The sequence below is a fragment of the Lonchura striata genome, chromosome 3 (genome assembly GCF_046129695.1).
Source record: "Lonchura striata isolate bLonStr1 chromosome 3, bLonStr1.mat, whole genome shotgun sequence".
NCBI classification, from domain to species: Eukaryota; Metazoa; Chordata; class Aves; order Passeriformes; family Estrildidae; genus Lonchura; species Lonchura striata.
The window spans coordinates 30,287,448-30,304,933 of NC_134605.1; the positions used below are offsets into that span (position 1 = coordinate 30,287,448).

At 46.6% G+C, this 17,486-nt stretch overlaps 1 long non-coding RNA gene across 2 annotated transcripts in view; it reads left to right on the top strand.

The window, feature by feature from the left end:
* The window catches only part of LOC144246047 (uncharacterized), a 91,179-nt gene extending 74,246 nt beyond the window's left edge, over positions 1-16,933 (top strand). For both annotated transcript variants that reach the window (XR_013339693.1, XR_013339692.1), the window contains exon 3: positions 15,197-16,933. This is a non-coding gene — a long non-coding RNA (uncharacterized LOC144246047). The remainder of the gene's footprint in view (positions 1-15,196) is intronic.
* The last annotated feature ends 553 nt before the right edge of the window (positions 16,934-17,486 follow it).

A 17,486-nucleotide genomic window follows, 5' to 3' on the forward strand; every position in this document is an offset into this window, starting at 1 on the left:
GGAGAAAGTGGGATGAACCTGAAACAGGAGGAGAGATGATGGCAGTGGCTGGTGTGCAAGGGAGAGACAGCTGAGTGTAGCCCAGGAAAGGCCTGTGCACATGGGAGGTCTTCCTCACCACCTCCTGCCCAAGGTCCAAGTATCTGTGGGATGGAGCTCACATCTCCAAGTTACACACCATGGGATGCAACCTTGTCAGCACCTTTTTGTTTGTCAGTAACACCAAAATTAGCCACTGAGGTGTAACTCAGGTCTCAGCTCCATGTCTGAGACCGGACCAAATTAACTGTTGCTCTCCAGCTTTAGCACCTGCCTTCATACATGGAAGAGAACCCAGGTGGGAGCACTTGAAGCTTTGCTTTCTCACCATCAAAATGCCAAGTCATTTCCATGGACATACACCATCCTTGCTGAACATACTGCACCTTGCAGGGAGAAGCGTATCTTTGCCAGGAACTTCTGCCCACAGGCCTGAAGACACAGTCCTGCCTTGCCTTTTTGGTGAAGCCATGCTGAGGAGCTGTCAGTCCCACCTGCTGTCAGGACTGAGCACGTCTGCAGCACTTTTAGATGAGCCTGGAGGAAGCATTGTACCTGTTGAACTTCAGTAATGTGAAAATCCTACCCCTAGAGTGATGGAGGGAAAAGCCATTTTGGATTCTGCGGAGTGGGGGATGACATAGGAATTTGTGATTCAGGAATTTGTGATATAGCATTTTTCCCTGCTGTTGACTGCACAAGCCTGCAATGAAACCAGGCTTAGCACTGCCGTCCCCATCAGCAATTCTGCTAAGAGGAATTTGAGTTTTTATGGTCACTGATAAGATTAAAGTCTTTGTTGCAGCTGGTCGAGGTAGACTCAGCTCCAGGCTGTGTAAAAGCACTGCTGGGAGGGCAGAGTGAAGGTAGTTTTGTTGCTTTCTTTGGGAATTCCCACACTTGCAAATCTTTGGATTTCATCTGAACTGCAGTGTTAACTCCATGCTTGCTGGTGTGTGAAAGACCTAAACCTGTGGATAAAAAGGACAGGAGTCCCTTGGTGTGGGTTTTTCATTACTTTCTTGCTGAGTTCTGCTGACAGCCAAAGTGCCCCTGCACATGTCCTGAAGGACAGGTGCTGAGGGACAACATCAGGAGCAGTTCCTCTTCCTCCTCTGGGGATGGTTCTCCTCAAATGGGCCTCAGCAAGGGCAAGAGTGGGAAGATGATCAGTACCTTGTGCTCTGCAGCCCTTGCACAACCTGGAGTTTTCAAGGGTCTCCACTCAGGAAGTCTGGGGCTAACTGGCAGAGCCCTGGTCTTCCTTCCATTACATGACTGCACCAGTCATTAAGGCCCCCACTTCCAGAACTGTAGAAAACATTCCCCTGAAAAATCCAAACCAGACCTGTAGCTCCTACCCATAAACTTCATTCCCATGTTGAGTCAGCAGCCAGCATGAACTTGGGTTCTTGTTGGTGGTCCTTCCTTTTTCTTGCCAGACCTCTGAGGCACTCAATGGAGAGAGAATGACTACCTCAATCACTGCTGACTCCTCACCTGGAGGACCATGCTCTCACATTGGGATCTGGCACCAAGGAGCCCCAGGGCCTCACTGAGGGCAGTGCTGGTGAAGGAGCATTGCTGGCAGCTCTTTGCTATTTGTTTCCTCTGCTGATAGGTAGAAGTATTGTTGGATCCAAATTATGGAGCTATTCCCCATGATCCATCCTAATATTATAAACTTTAAAACCCCCAAACAACCAACCTCTATTTATCAAATGAGCTATGGCTCTGGGTACCAGGTGTGCCCCATATTTTCTTCTATGCTAAAAACCTAGTTTCTGTTCTCCTTCTAATTTTCTCCAAAGTGCTATTCAGTGACTAGCCTCTGGCAGATGCATTCTGAAGGACACAGTACTGATTCACTTCACCTTTGATGGGAAACATCTCACAGCCTACCCATGGAGCAGGTATTTTTTTGCTTGAAAATACAGGAGAAAGTATCATCGTGATTTTGAGTTGAGATACTCAGCTCTGAGACCTGCCTTGGGCACAGATCATGGACTGGCTGAAAGGGCACAGAGGGAAATGAGAAGTGCTGCATCAAGCTGCTGCAGCTTTCTGAGAGCTCTTTGGTTTCGTTGTACAAGTGCACTGTGTGCACAGGAACCAAATTGGGCAAGCTGAGGTTCCCAGTGCCCTTTCCACTTGTGCCAGGGGGGTAAGGTATTCAGGGACACGTGGGAAGCACTGCTTCCATTTTAAGAGAATTATTCATTATGAGGTCAGTCTGCTGCCGCTTTCTCTCTCTGAGATGCCATCCTGGTCCTGTGAGTTGTCCGTAGGGCACATCCGCTTCCACTGCAGTACCTTGTGAAATAAGGCAGTGCTGTTAATTAGGTTTACAGACACCAAGACCGAGGAAGTCATGCTTGTCTTTGCAGATCAAGGTCCAAGTGACTAACCCCAGGTATCACAGGGAGGCAGTAGCTTCACAAGTAGCAAATCAAGCCTTGTCTGTGCCTGGAGCACTGACTCTAATCCCCAGTTCTGCCTCCCTGCAGTCGTGGTGACACCTTCAAGGAGCTGAGGAGTGAACAGAGAGCTGAGGTGCTTCATCCTGCTGGGAGAGGCATGGGGTTGTCCTTAAAGAGAGTACTTTGGAGAGTCATCTGCAGCAGGTGCCAAAACCAAAAGGAATAAATGAAATGAGACATTGGAGAACAAGGTGTAAGAGCAGGTGCTATCCTGTGCCAAATAAACGGGATTGATGTTGGAAGAGTTTGCTCCTGGTCTCCTGGGATCTAGTCCCACTTATATATGTAACAACAGGGGCACAATCCCACAACATTTCAATTTCATGTAATTTGAATTCTTGGAAACAATATGCAAAGCAGTGACCTGCACTTTGCCACACAGGTCATTACTCCAGGCCACAAAGCTGTTGCCATCGTGTCATGGGAGTCCTCAGAGCCCAAGCTGCGTATTTAGTCACCACACAGAGTACTTCCCATCACTCCAAGAGCTGGCACTGATGGTGGGAGTGGCAGCTCCTGGGGATGGGGTCACGTCACACTACAATCCATCAGCAATGGGCTTCAGCAATGTTGTATTTCAGCAGGGCTGCCACCAGCAGAGGTCCTGAAATACCAGTTTTAATTAAAAGCTGTATTTTCTATTATGCTACACAGCTCATACATGCTGACTACTGCTCTTTCACCTCAATGGGGCTAAGTCCACACTCTTTAAAATTTGTCATGTGTCAGTCAGACAGAGCCCTTCGGAGTTACAGCACTCAGAAGCCAGAGCTGGGTTCAATGAGAGTAATATGTAGGAAACAAATGGAAGAGGACAGAGGGATGGTGGGGGTAATGGGGGAAGATCCTGAATGGAAACAAAGAGAATGATGAGATATTGGAGTCAAGAGGGTAAAAAGAAAGCAAAAAAAATGAGCTAGGCAAGTATCTGTGGTAGAGAAACACCACATGGCTTCCATGGGATCAGTAGAATTTTAGGCACAGAGCATGCCTAGAGCTCTCCTACTGTCTCTTGTGAGCACTGGTCCATGTAGAAAGGGGATGAAAGAAGGAACTGTTATGGTAACAGTGGACGTTAAAAAAAGCAAATGTACAAAAGTTTATAGATTTACATGAACTCTCTCAAGGACTATTGAGTGAAAATGGTCTTCCTGTCTAGACTTTCTTCTGCCTCCTACAGCAATTTACACCAACCTTTCTGAATAGGAGACATTCCCATTTTTTTTCTAAATGTTTTACAATCGCTGCTCTGGAGCTCTCTCTTTTCAATGCAAGATTGACCCTCCTTAGTATCCTGTGCATGACTACTGTTTTCTCCAGCAGCCGGCTGGGCTCTGCCTCCTCTTGTATGTTGGCACGGTGGTCTTGCAGGTTACCACAGGCAAGCACCATGCAACAGCCAGCAAAACTCTCTGGAACATGGCTGAAGTCTAGCTAGATCTCAAGGCTGATTATTAAGGGCTGAAGGTCCCTTTCTTGCTCTGTGAATCCAGTCTCGTGGCCTCACACAGGTCTGGCCTCCTGCTGCCATGCTGGAGGCATGTGAGGGCTGCTTCAGAGTTGTCTCCATGGGGCTCTCACACCTGTGGTGGCTTGGAAGTGACACATTCCTTGTGGCCTTCTGGACAGGACTCACCACCCCAGGGACCAACAGCCTTCTCAGCAAGCTCAGACGGTGGTTCCCAGTCTTGAAGTTAGCAGCTGTGAGCTGGAAGAGGTTGTGGCTGCCCACAGAAGGCACAGGTGCCCTGTGAGAGGGATGGCAGGGACCCTGAAGATGGGCTATAACACTGGGAAGCTGGGGTTGGCATCCGGGTGAGCGTCTTGCCCTCCTGCTGGCAAGGGAAGGTAGAGCTGTGCCGCCTTATCTCCCATCACCTGTAGATGGCTCTTGCTTACTCTGGTAGGGCTGGAGCAAAGCTGCCTCAGCTCAGCACTCATAAAGAGCTGCCAGTGGTACGGCTAAAGTGTCCTCCAAGAAGGAGGAAAGGTGAGGAAAATGACCCCACTCTACCCTTCAAAACTATGCTTGGATCACATGGAAGCAGAAAGGAAAGCTTAAGTCCTGCACCTGCCCTTTCCTCTGACTTCCCATGCCTAAAATGAGTAGATGCTTGGCTTTCCTGTGATGATATCACAGAAACAGAGTTGTTGGAAATGACCTCACACTTTTGCCCTCCTGCTTGACAGGGACATGGGGATGCTGGGGCACATGACTGTGGGGCTTCAGTAACACAAGATGGGAGCCATTTGCCCTGGTTATATTAAGAACATTTCACAGGCTCTGGCCTCCTGGTTTAGTTCACTCACTGGGATCCGGTGTCAGCAGTTTTGAAAACAGTCCTCTCTCCAATAGCAGTGGAAATTTGTAGAGTCCCTGTGAGACCATCTCAGCATCCACAGGAGTGCTTGGAGTGCCAGAACAGGCTAAACATAGCACCACTAATTTTGGAGAGGTTAGGTGATCACATAAAGAGAGATGGGGTAGGAGGAGTGGGGGCAGAGAAAGTGAAAACTAGCAATGTTAGGCAGGGATAAATGGGAATGGATGGCTAAAGGGTCTTACTAGTGGATTCCTGAAAGGACCAGGGCTATTCAATGTCAGTAGCTGGCTGCAGAAACTCACTTCTCCTGCAGTGCCCCCAGCAAAGCTTTGTAAGGCAGCTCCAATTGCATGCAGAGTATGTCTGCCTCCCATATGGAATAACCAGGAAGGATCCCGTGGTTTAAGTAAATGACCCAGGCAATGCAATGAGTGAATGAAACGATCTCTGCCACTGAGAACAAGGATGCACACTGACTTTGCAAGTGACCAGGAAAAGTTTTAGGATGTTTGCACTCAACACTTACTTGCCATGATGCTTCTGCTGGAGTTGTACGACATCCCACAGCTCTGCTAGGGTGGTGTTCCTCAGCTGAGGAAGGACAGAGTCATCTGGTTTAGCTTAACCTACTGCTAAAACCGGTTTGCACTAAAAACTTCACACTAAAACAGATGAGGGAGAGCTCCCATCAGCCAACACTAGTGACTGGCAGCTGGGCTGGGTAATATCTTTGCTAGCTCTCTTTAGGACCACAAAAGGATGTTTTTCTCTGCCCTGAACAAATCAGTCACTCAGGCTAAATCACTTCTGAAGGCCCAGACATATGGTCTGTCATTGGAGATTGCTGTGTGTCAGCTGGCCAGAGGAGTGGATTCTGTGTGTGAGCATTTCACAAATATGAGGTGGGGGGTGCAGGTTTCACTGCTGCCACAAAATGCATTTAAGTCCTCCTTTGCTGTGGGCGAGGAGCCTGGGCATAGCCAGATACTGTGGCTCAGCTGATATTTGGGAGCTCATGGAGCTTTTACAGTCAGTTACACTTCTGAGCACCACAATTAAAGCAAAAGAGCAAATCATCTTTATCAGGTAGATACTGCTCCCTTTTTAATTCCAAGCTTACTGATTCAGTAGCTAGGGTGGCAATATTTCTGCTGGTGGAAATAGATATGAGGCCATCTAAAACATGGGGGCTCTTTTCATCCAGGTCATCTGCAAATTCACAGCTTTATGTCAAGTTCCCTGATCCTGCTCCTGGGACAAGTACAATTTCCCAGCAGTAACTGCAGGGAAATGGGAAGTTCGTAGGTTGCTTGGCCTCTAACTGGCTCAAATGTTAACTGAGCTCATGCTCTGGGCAGGTCAGGGACCAGCTTTCCTCAAACAAAAGGGTGAAAGCAGGGGGTAGGGAAGTCCTCCTAAGGAACTCCCACTCAGCAAAATGTTCCTGAATGGCCCCACAATGTCACATGATTTTAGTCTTTGGCGTGAAGAAAAGTAACGCCTGACAAAGCTCATGCTACAGTATCAGGTGCATGCTTTAGAGACAAAAATAAGTATTGGCTGCATTTCCATGTTCCTTTATCACTAAACCCCTGGCTTCAACCTGGCATTGGGCACTGAAGGGCTCCCTTTGACAAGACGCTGGACATAAATAAGAAATAATGTTTGAGATGGACAATTAAATTACTAAGATGCCACAGGTGGGGTAAAATATTGTGAACCCCTCTGAAATGCTCTCTAAGGGCAACTGTACCCATACCTGCTTGTTTTCCATCTCTTGCCACAGCCATCTCCCCAGCTCAGCTGGTTGCTATGTGAAGTGTGGTGAAGACTAGAACATGGTGGCTGCTGGCAGCAAGGATGTAATTTCTGCAGTGTTAATTACATTTCTTGTCTAACTATAGTAGCCTATAGTCATGTATGTGAGGGTCAAGTCACTTTGCAGTTAATTGATGAATGAATGTTAAAGAAGTAATGAGAAGAGCAAGCTGAACTTCTACTCAATTCCCATGCCAATCACATCATCATAGTATCATTAGGTGCTAGGCCTAAGCCATACTTCTCTGTTCCTTCTTGAGAAGAACCCTACTTTCTTGTGAAATTGAGCAGGAAATGCCACTACCTAAAACCATGTATTCAGATCCCTTGAAAATTATGACCTGTGCATCTAAATCCCCTTTGTGTGCCTTTTCTAGAACTGCTCTTTAAAAGTTGGAACTATCTTTTGTGTTTCCAAGAAGGAAAAGCTCCAGTAATTTGGTCCTGCAATCAGCTGACATATTCCATGTGGTGATTGTCTTACTACTCATTAAAGCTTGTCTGAGCATCCAGAACAGAATGTTACTTTGAATCCTGTTCCTCAAACTGTGACTCACTTATAGGTTCTTATCACACAACATCACTCATCAGGACTATAGAAGTAAAGGTTAGAAGCAAGAGAAATTTAACAGCTCAAGCCTCAATTAAGAGTGAGATGGCACAGAACTGGGTGTTCCCCGGGCAACACCTTTACACAAAGCTCCACTGACACAGGTCTCATCTCTAGCCAGATTTTTCAAGTGTGTCCTGCCAACAACTCTTCCCAGTTCTCACAGTGCAGGAGAAAGGACTGGACTTGGGTTAGGAAGATCACCAAGCCTTTTTGTGGTAGCCTTTACTAGGATATTTATTCCAGCAATATAAATTATCAGTTTTCTCTTGCTCAAAGGAGTGCAGAGTTCTTACTCCTTTCAGGCACACACAGTCGTAGTCCTAGGTTGAAATAGGCTGAGTCGTATAGCTGCTTCTCACAAATAACCTTCTATCCAAAGGGAGGCTATTACTATCTCTCATTTTCAAAAACAAAGATTTTACAACCTGGAGTTTCAAGAAGACTCCTAGAGACTAGGACATCTGCTTCCAATATGGTGTTCTTGAAAGTCTTCCCTTAAGTTAGGCCCCTGGGCTTCCTATGGCTTGTATTTAAATTTGCCCATTGGTAAATCTTTCCATTCTTCTGTTACTCAGAATAATGGGATTTTATGCTAAGCCTTCTCCTGTGGCTGGCAGCAGTAGTGAAGTTCAGGTGAAAACCAGTACCAAACAGATGAGTTTATCTCAACAATTCTGACTGGCAGAAGTAAGCTGCATGAAGAACATGAACACTGTTAATCACTTAAACACAGCTGCCTCTCTGTACTCAGGTGTCTATGCTCAGGGGTATGCTAAAATTCATATAATTGCAAGTCTTCCACTTTTTTTATTTGGCGGGCACAAGCTTTTGGCACATGAGGAGGCCCACACCTAGGAGTTTGCACATGTGGCAGATGAACCTTGCATGTCATCTCAGCTAATGACAATGAATCACTTTGATTAAAGCTCTTCTTAACATTTGAGAGCACATTTTCCTGGATATATTAAACTGTGGTCAAATATCATCCACGTGGTTTGCAATGGCCTCATTAGAAAGGAGGCAGAAATGATGAAAGCATTGAGCTAGAGCGAGGGTGTGTCAGACCTTTGGATCTGGGTGTGTAAACAAGGGTACAACAGATTTTGTGAGTATAAACTCTGCAGACCTATAAGACTAAACTCCTGTGACATATTTATGTTTCCTCATACACAAATCACATTGACTCTCACACTCCCCTATCATGCGGAGTCACCGGACTTCAAACGGAGCGGAGGAGGCAGCTGGATTCACTAAACAACATCTTGGGCACTATGAACGTGTGCCAGATAATAAGGGGAGAATCGCAATTAAAATGTCAAACTGTATCACATTTCCATAACAAAGTCAGAGAGGATTTCCCTCTCTGTGCCTTTCCTTTCTGTTTAACTTGTTTAGGGAGCTGAGGCTGCCCTTTCCATGCTGTGGTTTTCAAACCCTGAGAGACATATGGGGGACATTGTTCTTGTGATATTTGCTTCCTTCATGAGATAATTTGTTGAACACTTGAGTAAAACTGTGTAACAGAAGGAGCCTAAGTTGCCTCAGAGGAAACTATTTAAAACCTCTTGCTCAGCATGATGCCTGCTTACAGAGAGAGCAAGAGCTCTGCTCTTTGCTCTCTGCTAATAATACCTCCACTTTGTTCTCTGGAACTTGAAGCACTTTCTGAGTGCTCTTATGAGGTATATAAAGCTGATTTGTATATGAAGCAAATGAGGAAAATTTTAATGTGAAATCCAGTGTTGCACAGGCTCACTCTCAAGACTATTGCAGATGTTGTCTTCGACCTTTAAACCCTGATTCCAGGCAAAAAATTGAAGCTGTGCTAAGGTTCTCCAAGACTTGGATAAAAATGGAAACTATGTGGAGTTTCACGTGTTTGACAGTGATAAGAACCCCCTTAGACCTAAAAATGAATCTCTTTCAAGTGTCTTTCTTCTGCCCACCTGGAAGTAATGTGATGACTTGCCAAACAGGGAGGAACTAGACCCTGAAACAGGAAAGAAAAAAATTCAGCATGGACCAAATATCGTCTTCTGGGAGAAAAAAAAGCTTCCTTAGCATATTTTACTGCAAATACTTAACTAAGTGACATTTACAATGTCTCAAGGCTATTAGTGCTGTTAGCATTATCAACTGTTGTTTAATGGTTGCTATTACATTTGACATGCAACTGAGGACCAAGATGGAGGTTGCTTCCTGCAGCAGCTGGCTCTTGTCCTTTTGAAGAATATCTGAAGTCCTGAGCCATCCCTTTCTGACCTTCATAAACACATCCCTTGCTTTTATATACTGTAATAAAGGAGGCTACACTCTACTTTGCCTGGCTGGGGCTGCCATGGCCATGCATAAGCACTTCCAGCAGCTGGGTGTAAGTTTGAACCCTGGGGCTCCTGCAGCAGCACCATCTGTGAAGGAGAGTGTGGAAACAGATGCTACTAGATAACGTCGGAAGCCACAGAAGCTGCCTCCTGGACAGGAAGCCCCAGGCAGACAGCAGCCCATGTTCCCAGGCATCCTGAAGGCTATGGACTTGCTGAGGAGAGCCATTGATAAGGATTTGGTGGAGTGTTTCTTCCTCATAGAGGAAAATTGGAAGTGACATTCAGAACTTTTTGTGGCAGAGGACCATGAAAGCCCTCCATGGTCATGTGTACTACTTCCCACTCACTCCTTCTGTGCCCCCTGTGAAATCCTTCCCCTGCCTGCCACCAAAGGAGGAAAACACCATTAAAGGAGAATGGCCTGCTAAAGAAGAGGAGAAAGATCTCTCCATGTCACTTGAAGGGGTATCCTGTTGCAGGGCGACCTTTGTGGGATCTTGTGAGCTCAGCTCTTCTGCCAATAGGGAGAGGAAGTGGTTAAAATGGGTGTGTGATCTCTGTTCTGCTTTCATCCCGGTGCTGCAATGGAATCCCTAGAAAGAGTGATAGGCTTTGTGTAAAACAAACTCTAACAGGCAAATCTGCACCATTCCCACCATCATGACTGATTTTCTCTTCATCTTTGCTGTGCACATGACCTCTCCATACTTATCCATCTGCTCTGGTTTTCTGCTTCTCTCTGAAGTAATTCAGGTTCACCCATAACATTTTTATGGGATTTCTACACAGTCCTCAGTTTGGAGGTATCTCTTCTTCCTTATGTCAGCACTGTTTCTTTATGCAGGGGGTAAAATCATCATATTAATTGCCAAAGTTGGAAGGCACCCATAAGAACCATCAAGTTCAACTCGTACGTGAGAGGGTCCATACAGAGATCAAACCCATGACCTCGGCATTCTTAGCACCATGCTCTATCTTTCAAAGGACCCCACAAAAACTAGTAAATAATTATAACTGTAAACTGACAACTTGCATTTTCACCCACTGCCTCCTCCACCACTTTATCATCAGATTTATCCATGCTGAAGTGATGGAGCCCTTTCCCATCATCTGTGAATATTCCCCTTCTCAAGTTCAACCAGATGTCAATGACCACATTGCTATAGCAGTCCAGGACTCAGCTGGCCTGACAGAACATGTTTCTTAAGTAGACCCAAAGCAAGCTTTATCTTTCCTCCCTTTCTTAGCTGTGATGTTCCCAGCCACTCCAGCTGAAACTACACCTTCCTCCCTTCAAAGTCCCTTCAAATTGAAATCTTTTGCCCAGCTTTTCCTGGTATCTGCATCTCCCTGCAGCACTCTCAGCCAGGTCATTGTGTCCTGCAGTATCTCGTGAATCATCTCCATCCTGCCACCTAATTGCAGGCACAAAACCTGGGTTTGCTGGGTTATGACTTGGCTGCTTTGGACCTGTGAGCATCACAGAGGTATGTCACCTGTCTCTCCTGGGAAGCCCCTGCAACATTTAGTTGAAAAACTTCAACCTTCTTATTCCTGGAATTTTCCTATGCAGGTGGTATCTACTGAGGCTGCTGCTCCTTTTGCTAACTTTGACTGTTTCACAGCTCCTTTGTGCTCCACCCAGCTGTTGCCTGCCTCCACCTTTTGGCTGCCTCTGGCCAAATACAGCAATTCCCACTGTTTTGAAGCAGACATCTTCTTTCCAAAGAATGTTCAGCTCTGAGTATGGCAAGGGGTCAGGGTCAAGGGGTCAAGAAGCCAGGGCCAGGCAGCCCCAAATCAGGCACCACTGTTCCTCTTCCTGCCCAATCTAGCTGCAGATTTATTTGCAACTCTAACGGAGTTTGTAGTGTGATGCATGGTGTTAATATGTCTGAAGAAATAGTGCCTGTGCTCCCCACAAGTTTCTCTGCTGAAGGTTAGGAAGACAAAAGGCCAAAGCTGCATTTCTGGACCTTATTTTACTCCACCTTTTTCCACATTCCAACCTGAATCCCTGCCCTCGCAACAGATAGGCAATTTCTGTTGCACATCTTCCCACAGTGGTGCCCCACATGGTTGCCCCTCCTTGCTGATACAGAAAGAGTTGCCATGACATGTCGTCTTGCCTGGAGTCTCCTCAGTTTTGTCATAATATTCCATCATGGAGCCCTGAGCCACATGTGCAGTGTGGCCAGTGAAATCACAGTGGCTTTTTTATCATTCTGTTAGTATACCAGACAGGGATAAAGGGCACAGTTGCTGGCTTATCTTGACTATCTGGTATATAGGTGATCCCACAGGACCACTGCACCCTAGCCAGGTACAGCAGCTGAAGCTGACATTTTAACTTTTGCTATATGCAGGTTATTTGGGTTTTGTAAGAAGGATGTTTAGTTGGTTTATGGTTGTTGTTTTGTTTTGTTGTTTGGTTTTTTGGTTTGTTTTTAACCAGTTTTGTGTATAGTAGATTTCTTTTCTAGAAATGGAAGGGGAGATGAAAAATGAAAAGAGCAGCTAATGCTGGAAAGTGTTGTTTGCCTCATCAGTCCCCTTCAGCCATGGGGGGTTTCTGTTCTAATTGGACCCCTGCTGTTTGTCTCTTGCTCTAGGCAGAATAGGAGCATAACAATCCCTAGGCTGGCAGCCTGACCTGGTAATTTGCAGATGGAGAGCCCAGGTTTCTGTGTGACCCTCCCTCCCCAAGTGCCCTCTCAGAAACTTGGACCTAGTGATGTCCTTTCCAAGTCACACAGAGAAGTAGCAGCAGAGGTGGTGACTGTATCCCAATCTCCTGCTATGCCTCTAAGGAGGGGACTGGTACCTCCACATACTAATGGGGTCCTCAGGTCACCAAACACCCCTCCTCTCCCCAGTGCACTTGTCTTTGTGCTGGTAGAAGCTGTTTGCAGTGTGGGCACCAATGCAAGCTCTGTACAAGCCCAATGCTCAAGGTCAGAGAAAGAGCCCAGGAGAGGAGGGAACTGGGCCCCAGCTGCCCAAGTGCCAGGTTACCCCTGCTGCCACTGCACGGCTGAAATATTCTCACCATCTGCACTGCCTTCTTAGAAACAGGGAAGTCACTCCTGACTCCTCTCTGTCTGCCAGACGCTGATTTTGTCTTTTGCCTAGTTTGATTTCTCATTGAGTTTAAATAGAGAATCACAGTTCTGACTCCCTTCTGGACTGTGCACTGTGCACAGGAGACCTCAGTGTGGTTCTGGAAGGAGGCTGTATGTGCTTGTTTGTGCCTCTGATAGAGGGCCAGGGGCTGTTTGCTGCAGGTGAAGTTCCTGAACACAGAACTACCTGTGCTCAAAATTCCTCTGGGATAAGCCCTGGGAAATGGGGAAAGTGCTGCCAGTCCAACATCCCTAATAGGCAGCTTCTTCCAAAGGGCCCTTTTACTTTGCTGGATCATCCTGCAGTGTCAGCTCCAGTTATCAGAGGTAGGTAGACTGATGACAGTCAGGGCACTGGTGCTCTCCAGAACTGGCAGAGCCCCACCTTTGCATCTAGCAAGGATGGGCCAGCATGAATGGCATCTCCACAGCTGCTGCAGACCTATGGCACCTTGGCTGCACATCTTCTCAGAGGAGGTTAAGCAAAGCCTGTCCAAAATACCTCCTGTGTCTGGACACGCGCAATCTCCAAACCTGAAATCTCCACCCTGGTGTTCAATGTCAGTACTCAAGATACCTCTTTTCAGGAAAGAAAAAAAAAGAGGAAATTAAAAATAACAAAAGAGAAGCAGAGAGAAAGAATATCACTCTTGTTTACTTCATTCTTCATCAGGTAACCTTGTGATTCTGTGCTATTTTGGTGCTGACATTCCTAGGAGCTTACCGTAATAAGAAGCAAACACCACAAACTAAAATAACAGCATGAACCTAAGTGTAAGCCTTGGATTCCCACCTAGAGATTGACTCATCTCCAAGGGCTGCTGTGTCTGCAGTTCAGTATGACCAGTGGGGAATTAGTGAGACACCTAGAAGGAAGGGAAGGATGAGTGGGGTCCTAATGGTCTAAAAAGCTGAGATTCCGATGTGCTGGTCCCTCCCCATCTGATGCTCTGTCTGTTGCAAAGCAAATCTTTGTGTTGCATCTGCAGGCACAATATCTGCTGCAGTTTTTGAATATTTCCTACTCTCATGTCCTCTGTGTTGTGTTGTCACACACTGCCGCAGTGCCCTCAGTCACACAGTCAGTGCCATGCAGGGGCAGGGTGTGAAAATGGTGAGTGTGGTGCTGATACAAATCAAACCCACCAAAGAAGGACAGGCAAGTGAGCATGTCATACCGGCCCAGGAGACCTCATGTACCTGAGGAAAGCAGCAGTTGTCACCCAGCCATCTGCCCCAGGCCCCTGATAGCCTGTGCTAATAGACTTTGCAGGTTTGTGGGGTGAAGTGCCTCAGTAGGGACAGCTGGCTGGATTGCAAAACCCGCTCAAAAGCCAGATATGTGCAGTCTCTTAGACTGAATTGCACCACTTTTGGCTGTTGTTTTGGAAGTGGGCAGCCACAACACAATAAATTCTGTTGTAAAACAAAACCATTTTAATATTCTAAAGCCCTGCTGCAGTTTTATGGAAAGGAAGATGAATTTCTCTCCTTGTGAAACTTCATGACATTGGACAGGGTACAAAACGGAGGCAGACTTTCTCTTTAATGGCCATCCTCGAGCAGGCTGTGCAGCATCCAGCCTATCACCCAGCAAAGTCTCCTATAGGTCCTGTTATATAACGCAACCCGAGCTGCTGCAGGACCCCGTCTGAATTCACCTGATTAAATTATTATCCTCATGTCCTGGCAAACATCTCACAAGGCTGCCTTGCGAGCTTCATAAATCTAACACTGGGTTTCGGGTGTCAGAGCAACAGGGAAGCACAGCCCAGCTTGGAGCATTTGCTTCAAAACCGGAAGAGCTCTAAGCCCAAGGCAGTGCAAAACCCACACGAGGCTGCTGCCTGCCTGACAGCAAAGCTGCATCCAGCCTGATGTCAGATCACCTGCCCCCAGGGGCTGCTGGGACCCCATTCCCTGCACACCATCTTCTTTCACTTTAAGGAGGTCAGGAGAAAGGCTGAAATGCAGCGTGGAAGCTGAGATGCAATGTGTCACAGAGGTGTGTGAAGAGCTCCTGTCTGTGCTATTTCCTTCTGACCACATCCATAGGTGTCCCAAAGGGTTCATGGCATTGGCCGCAGGCTGCCTGCTGTGCTCTGGCCATGCTGCTTTCTCCCTGGCATGGTGCTCCCGGCCATCACAATGTCCCTTTTCTGTGCTTGGGACAGAGGTATGGAGCTGTGTGGCAGGAGGACTCCACATTCAGCTCATGCCTTCTGCCAGCCTGCATTCCCCAGAGTACAGTGGGCATTAGAAAATGTCTCAAATTAGAAACTGACTTTTGGGTGTGTGCAGTGCCTGCCAAGGTCCGTCCTGCATTTGTCTAACCTTTGGGAAAGGCAGCCTTGACATGCTACCCCCCCGTTACTCTGTTTCTCCTTGGGCACCAGCACCAGGTTAACCTGGGTAATTTTATTCTGCTAGGTACAGGCCCACTTTTCCTCTGACCTTGGTCTTCATGTCTTTGCAGACACTGTATTGCTGCCTTGGATACCTCATGGATGCTTTGGAGAATCTCCCAGAGGATCTGCAAGTGCAGAGTGCTCACTCTAGCCTTCCCAGTGAAGAAAGGGAGCAGGCAATGACACACAGCAATTCACAGAAGCATCACAAGGAGAAGAATTTCTCAGCTCAGAGGCTGCCCTATGAAGCCTGCTCCTGGGGTTAACCCTGGGATGTATTCAAGAGGAACCAAGCAATCTTTATGGGGTTGTCCAGTTGCCTCCACTGATCTGCTGGATCACTGGGCACTGCTGGTAGAAGCAGTGACCTAGAGGTCTAGAAGAGGCCATAAACTAACAAGACAGAGTTGTTAGAAAGTGGAGGGAAAATCAGGACCGAGCAGACTTTGCAAAGATGACTTTGACCTCTGTCTATGACTGAGGATAGATTCATGTCTACAAAATTCAGCTAAAGCAAAATAACCCCTAGAAAGAAGCAGTATTGCCTAATAGAATTGGCATTGATCTCCCACAAGTGTGAGAAGGCTGCAATGTGACAAGATTTATCCTGGTACATTTTCTGCCCAAGAGATACCTGGAGGTTTGCCTGTGCTTGGCTTTTATTCATTTCACTTGCTGTAAGTGTGCTCAGTGGGGAAAAATCTGCTGTTTTGTAAAAGGTTTCCTGGCTCCCAAGCAGCCCAGTGACTGAGTATACAATGCAATCAATGTTACAAGCACTGCTTATGCTACACTCTGGTGCACTGCCAGGATCCCACACAGATCAACCTGACCCAGCCGGAGAAATCATTGAGAAATAAGAGAGAGGGAGAAGGAGCAAGAAGAAATCCCCAAATCCCCAGAAACACAATGTTAAACCCTCCCACCTGATCTGCAAAACAAAAGCCAGCCCAGACCAAATATAAACCAAGGCTGCACAGCCAAAACAACCAGACTGCAGAAGGTCAGATAATCTGAAATGTGCGTATCGCAGCAGGGCGGACGTGCCTGCAGCCAGCTTGTGGAGGGGAGGAGGAACGATGTCTCCCTGCACGGGCTTATTTGGGATCCTCTGAAACTCTGGTGCTCTTGGGAATCACAGGAGTGACTAGCCAGGAGGGAGCCCATAGTCTCCTCAGATGTTGGCTGGCAGCTGCTGTTCCAGATGCATCACTAGTGCTGTTCCTCCCTGCCCACATGGGGATGACACTGCAGTTTGTAGGATGAGTGACAGGAATAATGGAAAGACATCTTTGAAGACTCCAGCAGGCTTATACCTGAGGCAGGAGGGCTAAAGCATTAAATAACTTTAAAGGTTTTTTTTTTTTCTTCACATAACATGTCTGATCCCTTTTAATCTTACTAAGCTAATAGTAAATCCTGCTACAGCAAATGCCCCTGCATTGCCAAAAGTGTTTTCTCTTACTCTTATTAAAATGTTGTTGTTTACTAGGTTTTACCCATAAGTCCTAGGACAAAGGTGTCTCTTTGCCACACTAGCAGGAGGAAAGGTAAATGTATTTCTAATGAAGAAGTGGAACAGTTTTTCTCAGAGTGTCCAGAGTTGCTATAGTTTCTACAAAGATGGGATTGCTCCTCATGATACTGGTGAAAGGGTTAAAGGTGGTGACATCTCCTTTGGTGTCTGTAAACTGGGCAGCTTGGCAGTCACCACTGGTCCCAGCTTCAGCTCAGACCTCAACAGGACTGTCCCAATGGTGTGGCCTCCCATCAGTGTTATGTAATAAACAGAGACCATCCTCGCACTACTCCCTTGTAGCCCCTTGATGCTCCTCCCATGGAGACTGCCATGGGATATGGTTATTTCAGGCCAGCTGGTGACACTGTATTTCAAATACACTTCAGGTTGTAAGAAGTTGATCTTTTTCCAACCCCACTTCTGGCAATCCATCTCCTACAAAAAGCACCTTCATCTGTGTATAGTAATTAAATCCTTTGACGCCATTGACTCCATCACCTCCAGGTACTCCACCAGTTTGGTGCTCCCCACCTGTGTTGTGGATTGGAGTTCACAAGCACTGCAGCAGCCAGAAATTGCTCTCTCCTCAGGCACAGTTTTATCTTTCTTATGGTTTTGGATTCCAGTACCATCTTTAAAGACTCCAGATGCCCATCCAAAAGGGATGATTAAGGCTGAAGCTCATAATTTAAATGCCATTCTTTGCCAACCCAGATGAATTTCTCAGCTGTTCTTCACCAGATAATGCACAGCCCTTTGATTCCATGAAGAGATGTTTAGCCTATGGTGTTTACACTCATATGTTATCCTTACTGTGACAACACCAAGGGGAGTGTCCC